This window comes from Physeter macrocephalus, chromosome 10 (assembly GCF_002837175.3).
Source record: "Physeter macrocephalus isolate SW-GA chromosome 10, ASM283717v5, whole genome shotgun sequence".
Lineage (NCBI taxonomy): Eukaryota > Metazoa > Chordata > Mammalia > Artiodactyla > Physeteridae > Physeter > Physeter macrocephalus.
The window spans coordinates 21,051,421-21,077,869 of NC_041223.1; the positions used below are offsets into that span (position 1 = coordinate 21,051,421).

At 41.5% G+C, this 26,449-nt stretch overlaps 1 protein-coding gene across 1 annotated transcript in view; it reads right to left on the reverse strand.

Moving 5' to 3' along the window:
• The window catches only part of STX11 (syntaxin 11), a 40,847-nt gene extending 14,896 nt beyond the window's left edge, over nucleotides 1-25,951 (reverse strand). Inside the window, exon 1 of the mRNA XM_007101011.3 lies at nucleotides 25,775-25,951. The gene's annotated coding sequence lies outside the window, so the exon portion shown is untranslated. The remainder of the gene's footprint in view (nucleotides 1-25,774) is intronic.
• Between the last annotated feature and the right edge of the window lie 498 nt (nucleotides 25,952-26,449).

A 26,449-nucleotide genomic window follows, 5' to 3' on the forward strand; every position in this document is an offset into this window, starting at 1 on the left:
TGGCATGTGGGATCTTCCCGGACCGGGGCACAAACCCGTGTCCCCTGCATCGGCAGGCAGACTCTCAACCACTGCTCCACCAGGGAAACCCTCATCATTTTCTTTTAACAAGATTTTTTAAATTGGTATAAAATCAGGATATAGGAGATAGAGATTATAAAAACTGAAAATCAAAATGTGGGTACCACATTTCTTGTTTTTTGTGGGATTTTTTTTTTTTTTGGCCACACCCTGAGGCATGCAGGATCTTAGTTCCCCGACCAGGGATTGAACCTGTGCCCCCTGCAGTGGAAGCACAGAGCCTTAATCACTGGACCGCTAGGGAAGTCCCTGGGTGCTACGTTTCAAGTCACTGCTTGAAAGCGCTCATTTGGAGCATATGTCTGGGGGCAGGATCTTTTTAGTTTTACTAGTAATTGAATCCTCTGTGTGTTTATGTGTGTGTGTCTAAATGTGTACTTTAGTTTCTGTTGAAACAAGAATCCTAAACCTTCTGGACTCACATTACATAGGAGTAGTCTCTAAAACATCTCTTCATTGTAAATACAGAAAGGAAAGCTCTTCCATGCTTTTGGATTCCTTCCCCTCCTGTAATCTATAAGTTGATCTCCATAATAAACCTCATATGATTTGTACATCCGCTGTTCCACATTGTATCTCCCTGTGTCTGAAGTTTCTCACATATTGCTGCGAAACAGGGATAGGTTTTTATTTTTTCCTGGTAGTAGGCAAAATTTACTCAATATATGTATTGCTTAAGGTATTATAATGTATGTATTATATAAAGATCTCTTTTAAACTTAATTCTCTCTTTAAAGACCTTATCTCCAAATAGAATTATATTCTGAAGTACTGGGGTTAGGGCTTCAACATAAGAATTTCTGGTGGACAGGAGGGGGCTGAGGGCAACTTAGCCCAAGACTATGTACGAACAGTTTTTTTCTTGTTCTCCTTAAAATAAGTCGGCACAAAGCCTCTCTTTTATGATCAGAGATATGACTATGTGTTGTTGTTTATAACAGGTTCCCTTAGAAGCAAGTAAGGAATAATGCTTTCATTGGTTATTCCTTGTAGCACCCAGCATGTTGCGTTGTTTAGGTAGTTATAACTCCCACTCATTGATCTTCTGAGGTAGGTAGAAACCTATTTTCTGAACCTTCCTTTCCCTGTCTTTCTGAATCCTTCCCTATCAGTTGTTTGCTTATCAAAACTGCCCCAACCTGGGGACTATTATAAGTCATTCAGTATTGCATGATGTTTATGAATAAAAAGCTGCTGTGGTGGGCCTCCCTGGTGGCGCACTGCTTGAGAGTCCGCCTGCCGATGCAGGGGACACGGGTTCGTGCCCCGGTCCGGGAAGATCCCACATGCCACGGAGCGGCTGGGCCCGTGAGCCATGGCCGCTGAGCCTGCACGTCCAGAGCCTGTGCTCCGCAACGGAGAGGCCACAACAGTGAGAGGCCCACGTACCGCAAAAAAAAAAATGCTGCTATGGTAAGTATCTATGGAATGGGTCACAAATTTGAATGTGCATTAAAATCACCCATAGGTCATCCTAGACCCTCTGAATCAGAACCTCCATGGTCTCAGGCATCTGTAACGTGTACCGCAAAAAAAAAAAAAAAAAAAAGAATTCAAAAGAAAATTACAACCAGCTACCAGAAATCTGCTTCTGTTTTCTAATTTTCGTTTCAGGCACGCATGTCATCTGTCCTGAGACCTGAATCCCATAGGGAAGTTGGGGAAATTGTGTAAGCCTTCTTTTGTTGGGCAATATGATTTGATGTAAGAGAAAATAAAGAGACAGATGATGGTAGCTCAGTGACTCTCAGACTTTAGGAGGCAACAGCAACTTTTGGAGAGCCACAAACATTACAGATGCCTGAGACCATGGAGGTTCTGATTCAGAGGGTCTAGGATGACCTATGGGTGATTTTAATGCACATTCAAATTTGTGACCCATTCCATAGATACTTACCATAGCAGCATTTTTTTTTTTGCGGTACGTGGGCCTCTCACTGTTGTGGCCTCTCCGTTGCGGAGCACAGGCTCTGGACGTGCAGGCTCAGCGGCCATGGCTCACGGGCCCAGCCGCTCCGTGGCATGTGGGATCTTCCCGGACCGGGGCACGAACCCGTGTCCCCTGCATCGGCAGGCGGACTCTCAAGCAGTGCGCCACCAGGGAGGCCCACCACAGCAGCTTTTTATTCATAAACATCATGCAATACTGAATGACTTATAATAGTCCCCAGGTTGGGGCAGTTTTGATAAGCAAACAACTGATAGGGAAGGATTCAGAAAGACAGGGAAAGGAAGGTTCAGAAAATAGGTTTCTACCTACCTCAGAAGATCAATGAGTGGGAGTTATAACTACCTAAACAACGCAACATGCTGGGTGCTACAAGGAATAACCAATGAAAGCATTATTCCTTACTTGCTTCTAAGGGAACCTGTTATAAACAACAACACATAGTCATATCTCTGATCATAAAAGAGAGGCTTTGTGCCGACTTATTTTAAGGAGAACAAGAAAAAAACTGTTCGTACATAGTCTTGGGCTAAGTTGCCCTCAGCCCCCTCCTGTCCACCAGAAATTCTTATGTTGAAGCCCTAACCCCAGTACTTCAGAATATAATTCTATTTGGAGATAAGGTCTTTAAAGAGAGAATTAAGTTTAAAAGAGATCTTTATATAATACATACATTATAATACCTTAAGCAATACATATATTGAGTAAATTTTGCCTACTACCAGGAAAAAATAAAAACCTATCCCTGTTTCGCAGCAATATGTGAGAAACTTCAGACACAGGGAGATACAATGTGGAACAGCGGATGTACAAATCATATGAGGTTTATTATGGAGATCAACTTATAGATTACAGGAGGGGAAGGAATCCAAAAGCATGGAAGAGCTTTCCTTTCTGTATTTACAATGAAGAGATGTTTTAGAGACTACTCCTATGTAATGTGAGTCCAGAAGGTTTAGGATTCTTGTTTCAACAGAAACTAAAGTACACATTTAGACACACACACATAAACACACAGAGGATTCAATTACTAGTAAAACTAAAAAGATCCTGCCCCCAGACATATGCTCCAAATGAGCGCTTTCAAGCAGTGACTTGAAACGTAGCACCCAGGGACTTCCCTAGCGGTCCAGTGATTAAGGCTCTGTGCTTCCACTGCAGGGGGCACAGGTTCAATCCCTGGTCGGGGAACTAAGATCCTGCATGCCTCAGGGTGTGGCCAAAAAAAAAAAAAATCCCACAAAAAACAAGAAATGTGGTACCCACATTTTGATTTTCAGTTTTTATAATCTCTATCTCCTATATCCTGATTTTATACCAATTTAAAAAATCTTGTTAAAAGAAAATGATGAGGGTTTCCCTGGTGGAGCAGTGGTTGAGAGTCTGCCTGCCGATGCAGGGGACACGGGTTTGTGCCCCGGTCCGGGAAGATCCCACATGCCATGGAGTGGCTAGGCCCGTGAGCCATGGCCGCTGAGCCTGCAAGTCTGGAGCCTGTGCTCCGCAACGGGAGAGGCCATAACAGTGAGAGGCCCGCGTACCACAAAAAAAAAAAAAAAAAAAGATGATTACAAATCAGAATGTGTCTTTATGCCTAGGTCCACCACTGGTCCATATGGTACCTTGATGGGCCCTTGTGTAGGTACCATATGACATCTCTGGGTGGATGCAGCCCTGCTCCAGGGCACAGGGATTGATAATCTGGGCATGGGACAGGTTTCCAGCCCCCCTCATCCTTGTGCTGAACACAACTTGCACAGCCCTACGGGATCACCCTGAAAACACCTTTCTCGGCCACCTTGCCCCGTCCCTCCTACCCATCACCACCACAGACCTGCAGTAGGGGCCAGGAAATCCCATAGGTCCTGAGTCACAGTAATTTAGTGGTTACTTTTTAGGACACACCATAATAACACGACCCTTAAAGGGCAAGGAGTATACTTTCCCAGCCAGGTTGATTCAGATCCATAAATAATAATTTCACTCAAATAAGTAAAACCTGGTGTTTTAAGCAACTTGCCTAAAGTCACACAGTTAATAAATATGGAACTGAGATCTGAATCCAGAAAATCTGACTTGAGAGCCCTTCGGTAAACCACAAAGCTACACTAGCTTCTTTTTCCTGAGCCTTGCCCTAAAAAGGTTTCTGAAATCGTTAATCTTATAGGGAACTTACTCCCTGTCTTAGTCCATCTGAGTTGCTATAACAACATACTACATACTGGATGGCTTATAAGCAACAGAAATTTGCTTGTAAACAACGGAAATTTATTTCTCACAGCTCTGGAGGCTGGAAGTCTGAAATCAGGGTGCCAGCATGGTCAGGTTCTGTGTCTGGTAAAGGTCTGCTTCCTCGTTCATAAATGGCCTTCTTCTCACTGTAACCTCACATGGCAGAAGTGGCAAGCAAGCTGTCTGGGGTCTCTTTTATGGGGCCACTAATCTCATTCATGAGGGCTCCGCCCTCATGACCTAGTCACTTCCCAAAGACCTCACCTCCCAATACCATCACCTTGGGGGTTAGGATTTCAACATATCAATTTTGGGGGGAACACAAGCATCCAGATCGTAGCATTCCCTAATTGAGGTTTTATATTTGGAGCAATTATTAGCTTCTAATAACCTAGATCTGGATGAACACATGAAAATCTTTTCACTATTACAACCATTATCTTCTCTCCCACAATAATCTCTTCATATCAGTTTCCCCAACACTGTAATGTTTCAGTTATTAGAGCACTCAATCAGGTAGTCACTCATCACAACTGTCCAAAAGCCCACAAAATTATTAGCAATCACAGATAATTTTCTTCTAACAAAGATTCACTGTGGTTATGATTGACCCAAGACTGTTGAAATACCAAAGCACTGATACTTGGAGGTAGAAGTTTTACAGTCAGGGGCATAGAATTGACAATTGAGGGAATGCTAGCAGATGGCCTTGCTAAGGGAGAAAGTAAAGAGAGGAGCGCTCCAGGTTCAAGGGTCAAATCATCCATACGAGTTTTTCCACTGTTATCTGTTATCAGCATTTACAAACAAACATGGTTGTTGTTGCTGTATCTTACATCTGATTTGGCTTTGGCCTTGGAATGTGAAGCAAACTTTTGTCTGGAAAATACAGAGGAAATCTATGTAGAAAGAAAAAATGATGGGGAATAAATCGTTGAGTCTAGTTTAATTAAACTTTATATTTCATAAAAATATAAAGTATTTTTTATGGAGTATTTTAAAAAAGAGAAATCAATAGAGTTTTCAGAATCATTAATGACTTTTCTTTTCCAACTCATACCACTAGCTAAGGACAATCCCACAGAATTTTTACATTTCTTTTTCTGTTCCTCTTCCTCTTAAAGTCCTATAAGCCACTGATCCTAATCCTGTTGGCTGGTTACTTCTCTTTAATCCTCCAAGGAAACAAATTATTATTTTCAGCTGGCATTTTTTAAATGACTGCAGAAAAATCTCAGTTATCCAACATCATCAGTGCATGAGGTTTTCTCGTGTAAGCGACTTTTACCTAACCAAAGTTTCTCCCTTCAAATGTGAAAAGTATTCACTCCTTTTTGTTGGAAATCCTCTTCTAAACTGCACTGACATATTTCATTGCTTCCTTAAAGAGAGAACATTGGACACAATTTATTGGTGATTCAGATTATCATTACTAACATCTTTGAACTATGTGATGATGCACTTTTGTTTTGAAATGTTTCTCTTTCCTCATGGTTACAAGGTCAAACCTTACCACAGTCATCTCCACATACTGCTGTTGTCATTCCTCTCTCTCCCCATACAGGCTGTATCAGACCAAGAAATTATATAAAAACCAAGCATTTAACAATGGTAAGCTGTAAGTGGGTCAGCAACACTCTAGAGTCGAACCTAAGTAAAGCAAGGAAAGAAAAACTAACTCAGTCAGTGGCAAACTGAGTGTCCAATGTGAGCCTGCCTTTGTACTGGACAACTGATATATAACCAACCCATCAACAATCTTCACAATAACTATGAAAGCATCAAATTGTTAGATTATTTCCATGACGTGATGACCATCAATTCATAACCTACTTTCTTGACCTGACTTCCTATGTGGCCCATTCTTTCCCCCCCAAATATGTACATACTCTTTGTGAACAGTTGAAAAAAATTTTTCAACCAACATTCTTTCCATGTCCTCCAATCAAGAGGTATAGACTATTTCTCAACTTCTTGAATTTGGAGTGTGGCCATCAGACTGGAACTTGCTTTGGCTAATGAGATGTTAGTAAATATAATGCAAGCAGAGGCTTGAAAAGCACTTGTGCAAAAGAGCTTATTACTCTTGTAACAGACTCGTGATACAACCATATGAAGAAGCCTGGGCTAGCCTGCAGGAGGATGAGACCCAGGGGTTTTAGTAATCCCAGCTGAACCCAGCCCCCAGCTAATCCACCGACTGACTGTAGCTACATGAATGAGCCAGGAGACACCAACAGAAGATGGATCAGCCAATTGAAAGAATTGTGAGAAATAATTAATCATTGCTGTTGAAGCCATTAAGATTTGTAGCAGTTTCTTAAGCCACAAAAACTAACATACAGAAACTGGTACCTAGAAGTAGCATGTTGCCATAACAAAAACCTAAAATATTCAGTATCAGCTTTGGGACCAGACAGCAGGTGAAAAGTAGTGAGATAACTATTAGCAAAACCCAGAAAAATAGCATGCAAACTGTTCGTGGAGACTGGAGAAGTGATGAGGAAACTGTACAGCAGTCAGGGAAAAAGGCAACCCACATTCTGCTGCAGCAAAACAACTGGCAAAAGTGATGTCTGTGGCAGCATGAAAGATACACAATGAACTTTGAAGTTAGCTGCAAAGATCTCCCGGAAGAATGTTGGAAGAGTTCACTGAGTGTTTCTAACTGCATATGAGGTTCTGCAAAAGAAGGATGAGCTGAAAAATGAATTATCTGGTTAATAAGCATTATTTAGAGAAAATAGAGAAGAACCAGAACTCACATGACTGGAAAAGAAAATCTTTTATCTCTCCAGTCTCTTCAGCTGGAGGACAAAAATTTTAGAGCAAGAAATGGCCTCAGAGTGAAGACCTTTGTAAAATTTAACATGGCGCCTCACAGCGCTTTTCTGCTGGACAAAAGGGCCTCTAAGACTCCCTGAGGCACTGTCTCATAGCAGCTTGATGCTCAGCCCAGAGGAGAGAAAGATATGTCTGACTTGAAAAAAAATTCTGGCTGTGGGTTTCAGGGGCCTGAACCCTATGGGATTCTTAGGAAATGCACAAAGTTTTTAAGAGAGTTTTACTGACAAGCACAAAAGTATGACCTAAAAGAGACAGAGACCATTCAAAGAAAAAGAGGCCTCTGGATGCTCGATTTTTTTACAGTAAGAACTAGGCTAAGGAAATTATTTAGAAGCAAAAATAAGCCATTTCTTATGGAAAAGGAAGAATGTTTCAGAGGGTAGAGCCAAGAGCAGTAGAGAAATAGACACCAGTGACCCATTCCCGAGGAAGAGAACTGGGTCCTAATCAAGGAACCTCCCCTTGCTCAGGAGTGGGGGGACACCTAGCAGCACGGACCTGGATAGAGCTGCTGTGGAGTGCTGATGCTATTTATATTCTGTTTCTGTAGTTTTGGGGGGGTTATCTTTTCCCTATTTCACCATGATACGTTGGGTGTATATGGGGAAGTAACTTGTTTATGATAACTAAAAACCATGATAACTAAAATATATGATAGTTATGTTATATATAGAGTATATATATCATATCTATATGCTATATAGATATATGATAGTTATCTATGATAACTAGATAACTAAAAAATTCATTGTCTCAGGATCAAGAGGATCCACATCTGAAGGGCTGTATCTGAGGGGTCTCATCTGCATCCAGAAGTGATGCAGATCATGGATAAGCCTCTGGACTTAGAGGCTGATGCCTTAATGGGATGAGGCTTCTGAAAATCCTACGATGGGGGGAAGCGAATCTTTCTTGCGGGAGAAATGTGAGTCATTTTTACCCAAGGTAGACTATATTTGATTGCCAAAAAAAAAAACCAAACAACAAACCAGCCACAAATTCTTAGCAGTACCCCTGATCAACAAGTGGTGTTGGGAATTCCCTGGTGGCGCAGTGGTTAAGAATCCGCCTGCCAATGCAGGGGACAAGGTTCGAGCCCTGGTCCGGGAAGATCCCACATGCCGCGGAGCAACTAAGCCCGTGTGCCACAACTACCAAGCCTGCGCTCTGGAGCCTGCGAGCCACAACTACTGAAGCCCACGCACTGCAACGAAGAGTAGCCCCCGCTCACCGCAACTAGAGAAAGCTAGCGCGCAGCAATGAAGACCCAACGCCGCCAAAAATAAATAAATAAATTTTTAAAAACAAACAAACAAAAAACAAGTGGTGTTGATGGAAAAGACATGCCCTGTTAATAAAAGCTCTTAACCTTGGGCATTTTGGGACAGTGAGGCAAAGCTTCTTCATTGGCAGTAATCTGCTGCCTTCTCAGCAGTCAGTGTATGGCAACTCACAGGCAGGGCAAAGGGCTAGGAAAGTCACAGCCCTGGAAATAAGTGGGGTACCCCTAGAAGAGAAGGTGCAACAGAACCTGGGGAGCACATGGAAGAAAAGGAGACCAGCCTGTGTTGAGCAGTGGTCAACATATTAACTGGTTCTGTCTGGCAAAGTGTTTTAAATAGTTCTTTAGTTGAGGGGGAAAAGCTAACTGTCAATCTATATACTTATATGAATGCATGCTTACATTATTTGTATTAAAACAAAAAGTATAATTCTCAAAAAAAAACCAGTAGCATCAATTTCTCTACTCTTCCAATCTGGGTTTGGCCGTGAGACTTTCTTTGACCGAGAGGACAACAGAAAACATGCTGCAAGCAGAGGCTTGACTAGCACTGGCATATTGGGGCTTGTCCCCTCTTACTACTAAGAGCATTGAAACCTGTTATGTGTGGAAGCTCAGGCTAGCCTCCTGGAGGATGATGACCATATGGAAAGAGAGGCCAGCCCCCAGGTGACCCACCACTCCATCTGTATGACTGAGCCCAAGTGAGGCCATTGGAAGAAGCACTCAGTATTTACTTTCTGCCAGGTACTGTTGTAGAAGTTTTACATAGATTATCTCATTTAACCCTCATAACCATAAGAGATAACAAATTATGATTTGGTGATGGTTTGTTATCCTGACAAAGCTAACTGAAAAACCCCTCTTTAGGTTTCTCTATGCCCCAAGATGTGTGTTCTTCTTAAACAGGACCTAGGAGGACGATGAGACTCACATATAAATCGTAATTTTTGGAAAGTAAATGCTGTTGCATTCATTGCAATGAACAGAGTTCATTGCTACAATTTAAAAATACAAACATAATAATTGTCCTGTTGATATATGACACCTACTTGATGATCATGGCCTAAGTACACACCTGGATTTTGATTCAGTATACATTTACAATTTTCTATTCATATTGTATACAAACGTTAGTGTCAAGCATACACATAAAAGGAGCATGTGTTTCTTCACAAGTCTGAGGACAGTCTTCCTTTCCTTCTGAGGAATATGGTCATAAACATGGTGAGGAGAAAAAAAATGATGCTAAAAAAAGATTATCTCATACACAAGCAGCCTCCACAAGCAAGATTCTGCAGAAGCTGTTTGATAATGCAGTATGCTAAATAGGGGTTCTTGAGCAGTCAGGGCAGGACAGCACAGAGATACTAGGCAGTTCTAACCTTGGCTGGGTTTCAGTCTGATAAGAGGTTCTGAGAACTTGAAAAGCCAGTTTTGAAATGGAGGTAGATAGTTAAGTGTATCACAAGTCTATTGTTCATATCACTAAAGTAAAGAACACCGGTTAGGCAAAATACAACTTCCAAACATGACTCTCCTGCCATATTCCAAACCTCCCTTTGTCATCCAAGACTGAACCAGAGACAATTCTTGCTAACAAACTAAAAAGAATAAAAATTAGTGTAATGTGTACCAGGTTCCTAAGGAACATTAGAAGTGGATTAAGACCTTACTAGTCTTTCAGAGTGTTTAAGGCAATCAGGATACTGCTTCTCAGTTGTAGAAACTGATTAGAATTTCACATCCAATCAGGGCAGTGAAAGACAGTGGCTAAGTGTTCAGCCTGAGGAGACAAACTCTGCCACCACGGGGACTAACCTGGGCTCTCTCACTGGTTTCGGGGTTCCCAGCAGTAAGAGAGGGCGATTCCTAATAGAGAAGTGCTTTTCAAATGTCTGCAGATGTCACACTTCCTTGCAGTCACCTTCTCCCTGCCTTATCCTCCACATGTATAAATACCAACTGCGTAAGATGAGGAAGAGAATTAAATGAGATAATGCAGGTAAAGCTCTTAGAAGAGTGCCCAGCAGACAGTAAGCACTCTGTATATGCGCCCGATTATCTTCTATTCTGTGATTTTAATTTACTCAAAAAACGAATGCAGATTCAGTAACTATGAGTATAAATAGTGCATTTGTTGATATACTGCTAACAGTTTATTACTAACAGTTTGTTACTCATCTCATAATCATAAGTGAACACTAATACCTGTGGGTCACCAGATTGTTTAAGGTTTTCAATAACTTTTTTTTCCAACTCTTTTTCTGTAAAAATTTCTTTTTTTCTGAGTATGAATGCAACCCTTGCTCTTTGAAAAGAAGAAGAAATAATCCAATGACAGAATTGTTTTACATGGAAAGTAAACATTTCTCATCATTTAATACCACTATATATAATAACTATAAAATAACCAATGATAAAAGGCTAATACATATTCTTCCAGACTCTTTTCTAATCTACAAAGTTTTGAATTCTTAAGAGACAGCATCCAGAAGAACTGACCCTGATACTGTGAACTATGGAACATTTTTCTGGTAAACTGCAAGAGTTCTCTGGGTTTCTTCCTGCCAGGGGACCCCTCCGGGATGCAGAGCTATAGGGCAGGTACCACCATACTTTCCACCGCCAACATTTTCGTTCAGGTGGTATCAGGTAAAAAGGAACACCGAGGGCAACCTGGAAAGGGAAAGGAAATTCTTTAAAAAAGAGAGAGAATCCTTATGTTTTACTTTCACACTTAAGAATCCCAAAGTGGTCACTCCAATTCCACACACTTGGGAGACTGAATCTTGAAGTGCCTAAGCCAGTCTGAGGACTTACATCTTCAGGACTCAGGGTTTGTAAAGTCAGCGGCTAGGCTTTCTTGTGGGAACAGATGAACAATTTTAATTCAGTAAACATCCTTCGAACATCTCCCCCATAAACGTCTCACAAAGGTAAGCCCCATTCCCCACCCCATGAGGTTTTGTTGCTAGTGGCGGGGTGGGGGGGGGGCGGTGTTTGTTTTGCTTTCCAGGAACTTACTGGGAAGAAGTCTTGCTCATCAGCTAACTGACTTGAGTCCTGAAAACAAATGTGGCGCGTGCGAGAAAAAGCGCTCCCCTGGGTGTCAGAGGACCTCTCCCCGTTTCCTTCTCTAGCTGTATAAAGTAGAGCGAGACCATTTCATATCTCTGAGTGTCAGTTTCTCCATCTGTAAATTGGTAATGACATTGCCTATCTCATAGGGGTTTCTTTTTTGATCAGTAAATGAGGTAGATAATGTATATAAAAGCACTCTGTAAATTTAAACGTCGTTTACAAACATGGTGTTAGGAGTTATTATTTTGCACAGTTGCCACTCATAATCAGTTCATTTCACCAGGTAGTTTATTTAAAATACTACAAGTACTACTCCTTAAGAAACATGTGCAGACCAAGTGATTTTAAATGATCTTGTAAAACCCAACAACTATTCTAATATCGGCTTCTATATTATTCCTTAACTCAAGTGACAGAATATTAATGCCCTATATTCACTCAGAACCTCGGCAAAGTATGAGTTAAATGCCTTGCATTTACTGTATACAAGATGTCCAAGGAAACAAACTCATTTATCATATGAAATTTAAAGGGAATATCTCACATTACACTTATCAAAGAAGACTAATAACAACTTTTTGAAAACAAAACTAACAAACTAAAAAGCAGGAGCTGACCAAATTTCTTATACATTTACCCCAATATAAACTGTTCCATATAGAAGTTGTGTTATTACTAATATAGAATCAACGCCACAAATATAATCGTACAGATCTTTTAATATTAACAGAATCTTAAATTTCCCTTACATCTGAGCTTCTATTTTGTATTAAAGAGACGCTGCATCTTTGCAGTGGTAATTGGTAACGTTCATAATTGGAATCAGGGGATAACCCCCTATTCGACCAAAACTGCAGAAAATTCTACAGCGAAAGAATAACTTTATTTGTTCTCTCATGAACAAACTATCAATATCCTTGTAGAATAATTACCAGCAACCATGAAACACATACAATTTTAAATATCATACCTTTCATTTTTCTGTTGAGCATTCATTATACTGTAATCAGATTTTAACATTATATTTTTTAAAAAATCTCAATTGTATTAACTAAAATATATTCAAGAGTGTAGAAATCATGCCATCTTGTGAGATAAACCAAGTTGGGCACTGTGTTAACTAGCTTCTAAGGAATATTCATGAAATAGGCTATGTGATCTAACGTTCTTGTGCACATCTTCAGGACACATATGCCTGCACTGGGACAGACACTTTCATGTGTTTATTCAACAGGTATTTTGTGAGTATCTATTGTACTATGTGCCAGGAAATATGAGGGGATGAGGTTAACTCAGTGAGCAAAAGAGTCATGGTCTCAGTCCTTTAAAAAATATACTTTTTAGGTAAGCAAAAAATGCTTATAGAAAGCATTTTTAAAGAAATAAATGAAAATTTCAAAAATGTGAAACAAGACTTTTAAAATATTTAAAATACAGGTACAGCTGAACTGAAGTTACGCAACTTGCTCATTCTCAACAATTTAAAGACATAACTATGAAGATAATGAGGGAAATACATCTTCCGTTTTCTGTGTAATTACAAAATTTTTCTTTATTTCAATAACTGGTGTCATCTGTGACATGAAGATAAACACTATCAATCTCCAGGGGTGCTCAGTAAGGTGCCTGAGACACAGTGAGTGAATTCTCAACAAAGGCAAGTATTTTCTCACATGACACTTATGGTTTTACTCAGGTTGGTAAACATACACACTCTCCGTGACTATCAACAGGAAAATTTGTAAATGAGAGCTACTCACTTTTAACTTTACTGCCCTTAGTCTGTCCTGGCCCAAAGAAACTCCACTATGGCCACGTCATCCTGCCCTGCAACCAGAGATATCTCACCCCTCCCAATCCCTCTCCAAATTCAAAACTTGCCCACTTAGGGACTTCCCTGGTGGTCCAGTGGCTCAGAATCCAAGCTCCCAATGCAGGGGACCCGGGTTCGATCCCTGGTCAGGGAACTAGATCCTGCATGCCACAACGAAAAGATCCCACATGCTGCAACTAAGACCCAGCGCAGCCAAATAAATAAATACATATTAAAAAAACCAAAACACTTGGGACTTCCCTGGTGGCGCAGTGGTTAAGAATCTGCCTGCCAGTGCAGGGGAAAAGGGTTCGAGCCCTGGTCCGGGAAGATCTCACATGCTGCGGAGCAACTAAGCCCGCGAGCCACAACTACTGAGCCTGCGCTCTAGAGCCCGTGCTCCACAAGAGAAGCCACTGTAATGAGAAGCCCACGCACCACAACGAAGAGTAGCCCCTGCTCGACACAACTAGAGAAAGCCTGTGCACAGCAACGAAGACCTAACACAGCCAAAAAATTAATTAATTTTTAAAAAGTTAAAGAAAAAGCTTGCCCACTTAAACATCCCAATCCTATGTTCCATCCTCTACTTTTTAAGGCAGTAAATAGCTATTTTGATGAATGTATCTGTTCTTACGTGCTAGTAGCTTAATATACTACTCAATCCAGAAAACACACTTGTATGTTTAAAGAAGACCTATATTCTGGGTAAAATGGCAAATTAAACATTACTTTTGTTCCCTTCCAAAATTCCACTAAAGGAACTTTTGAAAAGGCATACACCAATGAGGTAAAGAACAACATAGAAGAGAGCAGCAACAAAATTTTGGAAGTCGTAAAGCAGATGGGCAAGTGACAACTAGCCCAGCAGATACAAGAAAGTTGAATCCTAAGCAGAGTGGAGAAGGCCAAGAAATGATTGCACCATAAATAAGTACTCAAAGGCTCAGGAGCCAGAATAGAAGGCTGAGTACTTACGGAAAAGGAGGTGATGGTGGCGGGGTAGCAACAAATACGTTTCGTTAGAAGCTTTTTTAACAAATGAGTGTATCCACCATCCCCTGTCCTACCCTGGCAGGAGAGGAGCAAGGCTAGACTCTGAATCTAGACTGGGTTAGAGATACCCACCTGGAGAGAGGAGGATTAAGTGAATGTTTTTATAGGGAGTGTTGGACCTCCAAGCCCTCTGTTCACCTACCATCCAGCACACTGACCTATGTCCTATAGGCAGGAGAACGGAAGACCGTTTTCCATAAAGTAGAAAGAAAGAAGAAGAAGTAAAAAATAACAGAAAAGATGAGGAATTTAGGGGTCCAATCCTTTAAGTTCAAATTCCAAATAATAGGAATTGCAGAGAGAGGACATTATACAAGAAGAGAGAGAGAGAGAGAGAGAGAGAAACAGATCACCTACAAAACATTAAAGGTCAAAACACTTAAAACTAATGGAACATGGGACTTCCCTGGTGGCATGGTGGTTAAGAATCCGCCTGCCAATGCAGGGGACACAGGTTTGAGCCCTGGTCCGGGAGGATCCCACATGCTGCGGAGCAGCTGGGCCCGTGCGCCACAACTACTGAGCCTGCGCTCTAGAGCCCACAAGCCACAGATGCTGAGCCCGCGAGCCACAACTACTGAAGCCTGCATGCCTAGAGCCCGTGCTCCGCAACAAGAGAAGCCACCACAATAAGAAGTCCGTGCACCACGGCAAAGAGTAGCCCCCGCTCGCCGCAACTAGAGAAAGCCCGTGCTCAGAGCCACAGATCCTGAGCCAGCGAGCCCCAACTACTGAAGCCTGCATGCCTAGAGCCCGTGCTCCGCAACAAGAGAAGCCACCACAATAAGAAGTCCGTGCACCACGGCAAAGAGTAGCCCCCGCTCGCCGCAACTAGAGAAAGCCCGTGCTCAGCAATGAAGACCCAACACAGCCAAAAATAAAAATAAAAATTTATTAAAAAAAAAACTAATGGAACAATGCCTTTTAAACTTTTGAGGAAGATGTATTTTCAACCCAGAATTCAGTCAAACTATCAATCAAATGTGAGAGTAGGATAAAGACATTTTCAGATTTACAAAGTCTCAAAACTTTTTATATCCTATGTTCTCTTTCTCAGGAAATAAGGAAGTGAAGCAGAAAAGATACAAAATAAAGAATCCTAACATGAGTTCTAACAGAGGAGAGAGGCAAAGGCATTCCAGGATGATGGCAAAGGTAAACTCTAAGATGATAACTATGAACCTGGCTGAAAAGATATCTGTCTAGATTAGGTGAGTAGGCGGCTGGAGAGATTTCTTCAGAAAAATGAAACTGATAGAACTCCTGATGGGTCAAAATTGCTTGAGCAGAGATTTAGACAGTTTGGGGTTGAGTAGGTTGTGAGTGTAAATGAAACTAACAACAACAATAAAAACCAATTAACTTCCAGAAAAAACATTATGTAGTTACAGGAAAGTAATCATGATATAATACATGGCTCAGCTGTGATTAGCATTTTCATAATCATAAAAACACAATCATGGAATACTGATCTAACAAATTATAATGGAATTGTGTTGGGAGGATGGGAGGAGGGGACAGAAAGGGTGCATGTCTGGGGAAAAGAGGTGTGAAAATGAGCTAAAACACCATCTTCCATACAGAGCAGTCAATAGGTCAGGCCTAAAACAAAACAAAAAACAATCAAGAAATAGTAACAGAAGCGTGTTATTTAGAGACATGAATATAAATACTAAAAGAAACAGCAAAAATAGTCGAAAGTAGCTGCCTTTCGGAAGCGGGAAATTAAACAGACTTTTTGTCATTAGGCTTTTATTTTTCATTAAATGTTTTATGGAACGAGTTGACTCTAATTATGTATGAGTAAGTTTGATGAAACTAAAAACTAGGGAGAGAAAGAGGAAAGAAGGAGGGCAGGAAGGGACAGAGAAAAGGAGGGTGGGAGGGAAGAAAGCAGGAAGGAAGAAAAAAGGCTTTCTAGATATCCAAAACAGTAATCCAAAGGGCAATGGTGTGAATTTATGAGTTTGGCTTGGCGCTAAGCAGGAACTCTAGGAATCCTCCGTCTTGTCTGCTCACTTCTTTCTCTCTCTCTTTCTCATGTAAACATCTCTTTATAGCTTCTGCTTTAGAAGTAACACTTATACACATTTATAAGTGGAATCTGAAACTCTCCTCAAGTTAATATTTTGACTGAACTAAATCCAAAATTCCTGCCAGGGTTAAAAAAAAAATCTGAAAAAGAAAGTGATCCTAAAATAAAGCTCAAATAATACATAATTAATTTTTTTAGAAATTGAAAAGAACACAGCACTGGTGAAGCGGGGGAAGCCCTAGCAGATATTAACACCTATTATAAGACAATAATTAAAAGCGTGATACTTTTGCCAACCTGAAAATTAGATAAATGGACACAAATAAAACATGGAGAAATAGACTAATTATATATAAAATGTTAGTTTATGAAGAAGAAGCCATCAAAAAATAATAAGGGAGGAAAAAATTTAAGCAACTAGAGTGATGTAATTGACTATCAAGAATGTATTTCTCTCTAATCCTTACCAAAGACCCCATAATATACCTCAAGAACATCAAAAAATTAAAAATGCAAACATCAGTAACAGAAGTATTAATAGAAAATAAAGTGGAATATTTATCAGTACTCTGGGATAATAACTTTCTATGGGATTTGAGGTTGTGGAAGAACTCTCAAAGAAAAAGACAACCAAATCTGATTATATAAAATTTGAAATCTCTATGTAACAAAAAAAATAATAAATATTAAAAGTTAAAGCAAGAGATTGGAAGAAAATATTTGCACAAAACATAATAGACATTAGGTAGGTACACAAAATTATGTGAATAGACAATCTCAACTGATAAAATAACATGACAAAATATATTGAGGAAAATATACAGAAAGACAATCACAGGAGATAAAATATTCCAATAAAAATATGAAATGATAGTATCTGCTCTTTAGCAACTAAATACAAATTAAAAATAAGATACTAATTTAGACTTATAACTTAGACAAAAATGAGGGGGAAAAATCACCATACAATGTTTATCGATGCTTTAGTTACTAGATGGAAAGAATAAAATTGAAAATACTTATTGTGTGTTTATGCTGTTGTCAGTGGTAGGTGTAGGTATCTAGATGTCAACAGAAAGGAGAAAATGTTCGTGGCACTCTAAGTTTCAGCAAAGGGCAATTAATACCTTGAGAAATTTTCTAATTAAACAACAACAAAATTATGCTGACTACATGGAATTTTCTTCTACGAACTGTTAATCTTTTCAGATGAGTTGACACTACTATAGTTTTGACTCTTTAAGGGATAAGCTTCATCCTCTAAAGAGTTCTACATTTCCAAAAGGAGAAAAATATTACAGTTCACCACCATAGCTTTTTATTAAAAAATTCTCATTCTCAATGAAAACATAAAAGTTGAACTAATTTACAAAAGTATTCAATTAGATTCACAGTGGTTAAACTCGTCACCCACCTACACTGCAGCAATAAACCGAGCTCGAACTATGCAAAATAGAAAGTGTAAGAACAAATGTTTAGAATTATTTCCTCACCATTCATATACTCCCTATATACAATATTTATAGTAAAAGCGAGAAAAAAATTAGAACATAAATTGAGTTATACTTGCAATACCAAGGAATATGCCAAAGCATGGAAGTAAAGATGTGAGAAAACATTGCAAATGGTCATCATAGGACATCACATGTCCCTTCACTTAAAAATCACACGTCAAGTCTGAGTTATATTTTCACTTGCACTATAGCCTTTAATTCCAGGTTTTAGTATCAACGTTGTTTTGAGATGCTGGATGGCGTAGATATGTTTAGGTTGACTTAAATGAGATACAGCAGAGCATTCTACACCTCCATCTACATCTAGTAAATGCTGCTCCATGATGACTTAACCCTCCCCTCCCTGCAATCAGCCAAATGGATGGTATTTTTCCTTTTTTTGAACCAGGGACTGAACCTGGGCTTTGGCAGTGAAAGTGCCAAGTCCTAACCACTGGACTGCCAGGGAATTCCCCAATGGATGGTATTAGCATCCATTGGGCAATTAGCATGAGTTGAGCTGCTAAGCCAGGTAGAGGCTACCAACTGCAATACCAGTGCTGCATCCTCTCTCAGCAGAGGCGAGAAAGTGAATTGGAAAGATGAGAAGTCAGAGCAGACACTGACCTCTAAGCAAAGGTTCTCCAACCTTGGTCTATAATAAGGCCCAGAGGCAAATCTGTCAAGCACCCTCCTAGGCCATAATCATCAAATTCTTAAAATTAACTCTTAAAAAGCTGTAATATAGGGCTTCCCTGGTGGCGCAGTGGTTGAGAGTCCGCCTGCCGATGCAGGGGACACGGGTTTGTGCCCCGGTCCAGGAAGATCCCACATGCCGGGGAGCGGCTGGGCCCGTGAGCCATGGCCGCTGAGCCTGCGCGTCCGGAGCCTGTGCTCCGCAACGGGAGAGGCCACAGCGGTGAGAGGCCCGCGTACCGCAAAAAAAAAAAAAAAAAAAAAGCTGTAATATAAACTCATGATTTTCAGAGCTTTAAGTTTACATCATTTTACTGTATACTACATATTAAAATATTAACAAATTAGCTTCTAGCAATGGCACATTGAAAGAGACACACAGAAACTTCCTTCTCTGTTCCTTAGCATCTATTTTATTCGATAAATAAAGGAGTCATTTTCTTGTTCTCTCTTTGCCAGTGTGTGCACTCACATACTATACACACACACCACACATACACACATGCATGTGAAGGACTTGTCAATTTTGAACTAGAGAGACCAAAAGATCTTCCTTTGTTTAAAAAGAGGTCCCTTGGGCTTCCCTGGTGGCGCAGTGGTTGAGAGTCCGCCTGCCGATGCAGGGGACACGGGTTCGTGCCCCGGTCTGGGAAGATCCTGCATCCCGCATGCCGCGGAGTGGCTGGACCCGTGAGCCATGGCCGCTGAGCCTGTGCGTCCGGAGCCTGTGCTCCGCTACGGGAGAGGCCACAACAGTGAGAGGCCCGCGTACCACAAAAAAATAAAAAATAATAAATAAATAAATAAATAAATAAAAAGAGGTCCCTTGTCTTATAACCAAAGCCAGGCTCATAGCTTCTATTTTTATATAAATTGTGTTTCATAAGAGTGGGATACTTTCTCTGACCTTAGATGAAGCTGCGTTCCTGACTCCATAATCTCACACTTTCTGATACCTCCCCTTTCCTAATATTCATCATATTCTATTGTTAATTGTTTCATTGCTTGTCTTCTTTGCTTGCCAATAAGCTCCATGGGGTCAAGGGCTGTACTTACTGTGTTTGCCATGCACCCCGAAGTGTCCAGCTAACAGTAGAGCCTCAATAAATATCTGTTGAATAACTATGCTTGCTAGACTGATTATTTCTTTCCATCATTTTTGATGAGGCTACGCGTCTTGTACACCAAGATGAAGAAGACAGTCATTGCCCTCAAGGTGCTCACAGGCTGGTAGGGAGGATTATGATAAAAAATGTAATAATAAGGGGATATATGGGTTTACTTTCTGAGCTCAGTAGAAAATGGTGAACTCAACTGGATAAGGGGAAGAGCAGGCTTCCTAGAGAAGGTGACGTCTGAGCTGATTCTGAACGGTTTAACAGGGGTTAGCTGGGCAAGGAGAAGGGGAAGGGACCAGGCAGAGACAACCTGAGCAAAGGCATAAAGCATTGAAGGTATAGGAACTAGAGCAATTTGGTGCTGCAGGAGTGAACCAAACATATCAATATGTGCTAGGAGTTTGAGAAACTCCTAGTTTGACTTGAGACCACCATTGTACATGCATTGCAGTTAATTCTTCCCTCTGCATAATCCTGCTCTCCTCCCTCCCTGCCAAGTGTTATTCCCAGGGCACCTCCCAATAAATTTCTTGTGTGCAAATCTCAGAGTTTGTTTCCAGGAAACCTGACCTAAGGTACTGGACTTGCCTCTTTTAGTCAAGTAGTGAGAGCACACCGTACTGGGCCTCTGCACCTTACTTCTTGGGTAATGTTGGGTGGTCCCTTCATCTCTCCCAGGGTCTCCTTCCTCATCTATAGAATTCGAATACAGACAACAATAGTAATAATACTTATTATATCTGTTTTGCCAGGCTTTTATGAGAATTAAAGGAGAAAATATCCATGAGAGTACTTTGTAAGTAATGAAGAACTGTACAGTCTCGTCAGCTGACATCACTATATGTTGGTTTACCATGTGATAATCAGGCAAGGGGGGAGGAAGAAGTGGGATATCTACTAATATTATACAATTCAGCTTACACACTGTGCCCGACTTTATCTGAAATTAAAAGATTTGTGTCACTGATCAATACACCCAGGCACATAATAGAAAATTAAAAAAAAACAAACAAACCCAGGAGGTGAGACATGCATTGCTGCAACCCTGAAACTGAAACAGAAGTGAGAACAATCCTTGTTCACTCTTTTTCCATATGAAGATAGCAGTAGAGTTATTTTCACTATTCTGAAAAGTCAGAATTCACATGATTACCCACAAAGCTATGCAATGAGCAATGAAATGTCATTTTATATCTTTGAACAGAGAAACAAGTAAAACAATTTGGTATACAAAAGGGGGAACAGTTTTCTAAGCAACTTCTTATTTCTGGATTACCTTGATACCGTATCCACTAAAAAGAAAAAACAAGTACATTAACTGAAAACATTTAATTAGCTCAAGAAAGATAACTGGAAATTACCAATCCTAAAACTTCTCCCTACTAAAAATTACCAAATTATTGAGCCTTACAAAGAACTTGAGTGAGATACGCAGATAATGTCTGGTATCTACAGCAAATGACTTACCCTGACAGATGGTTTCATTATCAGCAAAAGTCACAGAATGGTTAGCACTCGGAGGAGGCTTAGAGACCTACCAGAGCCCCTAACTCTGGCAATTCTCCGCTCTCAGGGAAACCACAGTCAAAATGAGGAGGCCAGACGAACCCACACGAAATATTAACCAAAACCCTTCCCTTTATTGTTCTCCGAGCACTGAATGAATTACAGGCAGGCACAGAGGAATTTAGACCAAGGGGTAAACATGTGGGCTGGATCATCCCAGAAGGCTTCATGTCAGTCTAATATAATGAGAAACTATAAATATCTAGATTTCCTGGTAAAGCTAAAGAAATGCTGACTGAAACATTTTGTTTGTATGTGGAGAAAACATTTCAAAACTTCAAGTTTTAGATATTTGAACATTTTAAAACTTCAAACTTTCAGTGAGTTTGCTGATTCATTTAGGTGCAACATTAATTCAATGTCCATAATCCTTACATGGTCCAAAGTAGAGGCCCCTGAAGAAACAGAGAATTAGACCGTGCTTGCTGAAGAAAACTCAGAGAATTATTCCATGCCAAGGTAGGCTGAATCATGAAATGATGAGAATAGTGAAGAGTTGGGGTCATATTTTTTTTTTAGTGGGGGAGGTGGGGTTGTTAGTCAAAAATAGCTTTGTTGGGACCAAAGGAATCGACCTGAAAATAGAAATGAGGGCCCGAACCAGGAAACCTGAATCATTTTGCTCAGCAAAAATCAAGAAAACAGGGGACACAGCAGGGCCAGCTTCACTTACCAAGATTCTGGAAGTTAGAAGCAGGAGGGGCTGGTAAGTACCTGCTTTGGGGTAAAACCAGAACAAAATAGGCCCCAGAAGGCAGATTATAAACCAGGAGCATAAGATCTGGAGTTGTTATGGACCTGCCTGCATCTGTTAGTAAACATTCTACCACCAGACTCTGCTCTGTAGATTAATACCCCCTGGCCAGCCTTTCTGCTTCCCCATGGGAGCGATATTACAGATCTTAGCAACAAAATATTGAGTGCATCTAAGAAACACAAAGCGCTAAACTGAGGTAACTCTGAGGACAGTTGTGTGGAAGCTGTGGGAACCTTCAGTCACTCCATTAAAATGTTTTAAATTCCCAGGAGAAATGTTCTGATTATTCTAGGTTTATTCCTAGACCAACCAGGTATTTCTTGGGGTGAAGGTGGGGGGGAGGGGTGCCACAGCACAATAGGACCAGAGGGAGCCCCATCTCATGTATTGATTGGGCTATCCTGGTTGAGGGAGAATTGTCAGGATCAGGAGAGTGACTCTACTTTGAGTTCACCACAGTGTCCAAAACATCATTCATTCATTCATTCATTCACTCTTTCACTCATAAAGACACCGTATCAGAGCAGAGTGGTTAAGAATGCAAGGTCTGCAAAGGGGAAAGGTGAGGAGGAGGGATAAATTGGGAGTTTGGGATTAACATATACACACTACTATATATAAAATAGATAATCAACAAGGACCTACTGTATAGCACAGGGAACTCTACTCCATATTATGTAAAAACCTATATGGGAAAAGAATCTGAAAAAGAATCGATATATGTATATGTATAACTGAATCACTCTGCTGTACACCTGAAACTAACACAAAATTGTAAATCAACTCTAATATAAAATAAAAATCTATCAAAAAAATTTTTAAAAGAAAGCAAGGTCTGGAGCCTGATGCTTGGGATCAATTTCCTGGCTATGACAATTACTAACACTGCACTTCCTTCACCAGTGAAAAGTAGTTAACTATAGTACCTATCTCACAGAATTGCAATAAGGAGTAAAAGACTTGATTCACGTAATGAGCCTAGAATAGTGCCTAGAACATAATACGCACTCAATAAATTTTAGCTATTATTAGTATTCATTCAAAAATTTTTCATGAGTACTGACTATATGCCAAACACTGTGTGAGCTCCTCATTATCCTTGAAACTAACTCTTCCACTTATGTTCCTACCTTAGTCATTAACTAGAAATGTGGGAGTCATCCTAACCTCCTCCCTCTCCCTCATTGCCCACTCCTGGGTTCTGTGGCCAGGTTCCACCTACTAAACATCTGTCAGTTCCTTCCCTCTTTTCCATTCCTCACTGTCACTACTTGACTCAAGCCTTCTTTAATTTCTCATCTTGAATATTACAACAATCTCCTCTGTGTCTCCCTAAGGCCAGTGCCACTCTCATCCAATCTATTCTCTCTCTTGATTCTAAGTTGTCTTTTTAAAACAGGTATCCGACAATATCATTCGATTGATTAAAGTCCTTTACAGGATAAACTCAGAGCTCCTACATGACATATGGACCTTCGTGACCTGGCCCAGCCTGTCTCTCCAGGCCCTTCCCCAGCTGGTGTCCACCCTCAAACAGGCTGATCCGTCTGCTGGGTTGTCTAGCCCTCCATCCGCTGATGACTCCTCCTCTTACATTAAAGTTAATTATTTAATTAATACTTACTTCCTAACACTTATCATGACTGAAGCCTGTGCCAAGTTCAGGGAGTACAATGATGAAGATCACACTCAACCTTTACTCATAGAAAAAGTAATTTTGAGGCTCTTGAGAGAGAAATAAAGTATGGAAATTAAGGTAAAGTTGTCTCCAATTTACCACTGCTTCCCTCACTAGTTGGATATCTTATGGAATTGGAGAAATTGAATATATTCTGGTATCAGGTCCAAAAGCACCTCAGCAGATTCCAGTCCCAACAGTGGATTTACTCATTTTGAGTCCTACAGCTACAATGCGTTAGAAAAGGTTGATCTGAACTATAAAAAACAGTGATCAGAAAGTTGCTTCAATATGGAGTTATAACGTTATATGCCATTAATCAGTCACTTAAAAGTGCCTGTGATTGTCTAGGGATAATAACAGGCTAGACTTATTTTTACATGGTTATTAGATAATATGAAATACAGTCAATTCAGAATCTCTAAAAATCATGCCTTTCTAATTAATATACTTTTTAATCACTTATTGAATGAAAAGCTGATGAATAAGCTCAACAGGCTGCCTACAAAGACAAGTAGATGATTAAACCCAAAACCTTTATCGTTCTTCCAGAAATGCTGACGCACTTCATTGAAAATCCCAGATCTGCAAGAACTTCAGTCATATTGGGACAGAGGCTCTACTGTGGGCATAGATTTGTCATTGCACTCACCTCCTTCTATTAGATTTTCCAGTGGATTTGCCAGCCTTCTACACCAGTCTTTAGGGCCCTTGTCAGCAAGATCCTGTCTTATTCTCAACTGTATAACCAGAGCTCGGTAAAGAGACTGGCACAGAGAAGGTGCCCAATGACTGTCTGCTGGGCTGAATTCAACTCAACTCAGCTCCAACAGTGATGCTGTCCACTCTTCTCTATTGTGTCCCTTCCTAAGAGGTGCTAACCAGCTGCAACAGACCTATCAGCTTCAACATTTTAATTTCTTAGCTCCAACTGGTATCAACCATCTTCACAACTTTTCATGTGGCACTAATTTACTAAAGACAAACTGTCCACAATATCTTGATTCAGAGTGACATACAATCACTAGGTAATGTGACATACTTCTACAACACCATCCCAATGAAAGTAATAACAAACCAGTTATTGAATGAAATTAATTTTCTCTTGGGCCTCTGTGGCAAAGCACATGATTTTAATGGTTATCTTACATCAGTCTAGTGACCCTAGCTGGTATGCTGTACCATCAGGTGCTCTTGGGAACAAAACTTTAAACTGTTACTTCCTATACCACCAGCCCCAGTTTTGCAGCGCCTGCATTTCACATCTTAATCTTATTTTAAATACAGCCAGAGCAAACCTCACTTTTCAAAAGTTCATTAACAAAGTCTCACAATGAAGAGAGAAGCGCTGTGACTCATTTTTGGATACCCGTGTGGAAATAACAACTCCTCCCTTTGCTGAGAAACGGCTTCAACAAGTGCGTGAGAACCACAGGAAGTAATGCAGACCTCGGCTACTATGAGCCGAGTCTAGCTAGAATTCCCTCTCGGGACGGTGTGGTGCTTCTAGGCGCTGCCACTACCTGTTGTCCCCATTCTTCTAAAAAGAAAACAGTCTTATGTGGGCTTGGAAGGAACTATTTCAAGGCGGTATCAACTTCTCCGTATTTCTTGGCTCCTGAGTCATACTGCCAAGTTCAAGTCAAGAAGTCCCAATTCTGGTATTTTTGAGAAAGCGCAACCTAATAGGAAGTGAAGAGATGATCAAACCGAAATAATGCCTCCACTAATTAAAAAAAAAAAAATCAGCCTTTCGACTCAAAAACAAAAGTAGTCTTGGGTGGACACTGTATAAGGGAAGCCTACAACTGGTTACCTCTGAAATCATTTCTGTGAAGCCCTAAATGCGCAGTCCCTTGTCCACTGGGAGAAAAAGCAATCACTCCGCTCAGTATTAGGAACCCAAATGCCGTGTTCCCCGACGTGCCGTGAGGCGGCAAGAGACCCGACATCCCCCCAAAGGCATCCCTCGTGTCCCAGACCAAGCGAGTCGCCCCGCAGCTCTCAGCGCACAGCCTAGAGAGGCGCGTCCTCGCTCCTAAGGGCGGTGAACCAGAGAAAAAGAGACCCAAGGGGAGAAACACAAACCAGGAACGGGATCGGGCGTGCGAACCGAGAAGCCCTCTCCAGTGGGCGCCCGTGGCACACTGGGAGCCGGGCGGGGACGGAAACCTGTGGCTCGACTCCCGGCGGATGGGTTCCCGGCGCCTCCAGCTGCTCCTCTGCGACCGCCCCAACTCTGCGCCGCCGCCGCCGCCACCGCATCTGGGCGCCGGCCCGGCCCCCGGGGCGTCGGAAGCTCCCACTGTAGGGGACCAGGCCCCGCCCCCGGACGGCGGCGCCGGCTCCACGCGCGCCCCGCCCCGCCCCGCCTCTCCCCGCCGGCAGCCAGGGCGCTCCGCACCACTGGGACCCCGGCGCACCCGCTCCCGCTTCCTCCCCGTGCTGGGCGCCCCCGGATGCTCTGGGCGGAGGAGCTGAGAGCCGCGAAGTGCGCCGCCCGAGGCACGTCACCCCGTTTCCTAGCCCCCTCTTTCTTGGCGCCCCCCAGCGCCGGGGGCGTGGCCCAAAGGCGCGGGACTTTCCGCCGGGATCCCCCACTGCGCTGGTGACGTTTGCGGGCCGTGCAGGTGCGTTTCCCGCACGGTTCTGAGTGTTGGGGTGACTGCGAGGGGCTGCGGCCGGCTCTGCACCTGCCGCGCGACCCTGTCGGCGGCCGGCGAGGAGGCTGCGGGTCCCCCCGAGGCTGAGCACTGCCTTCCC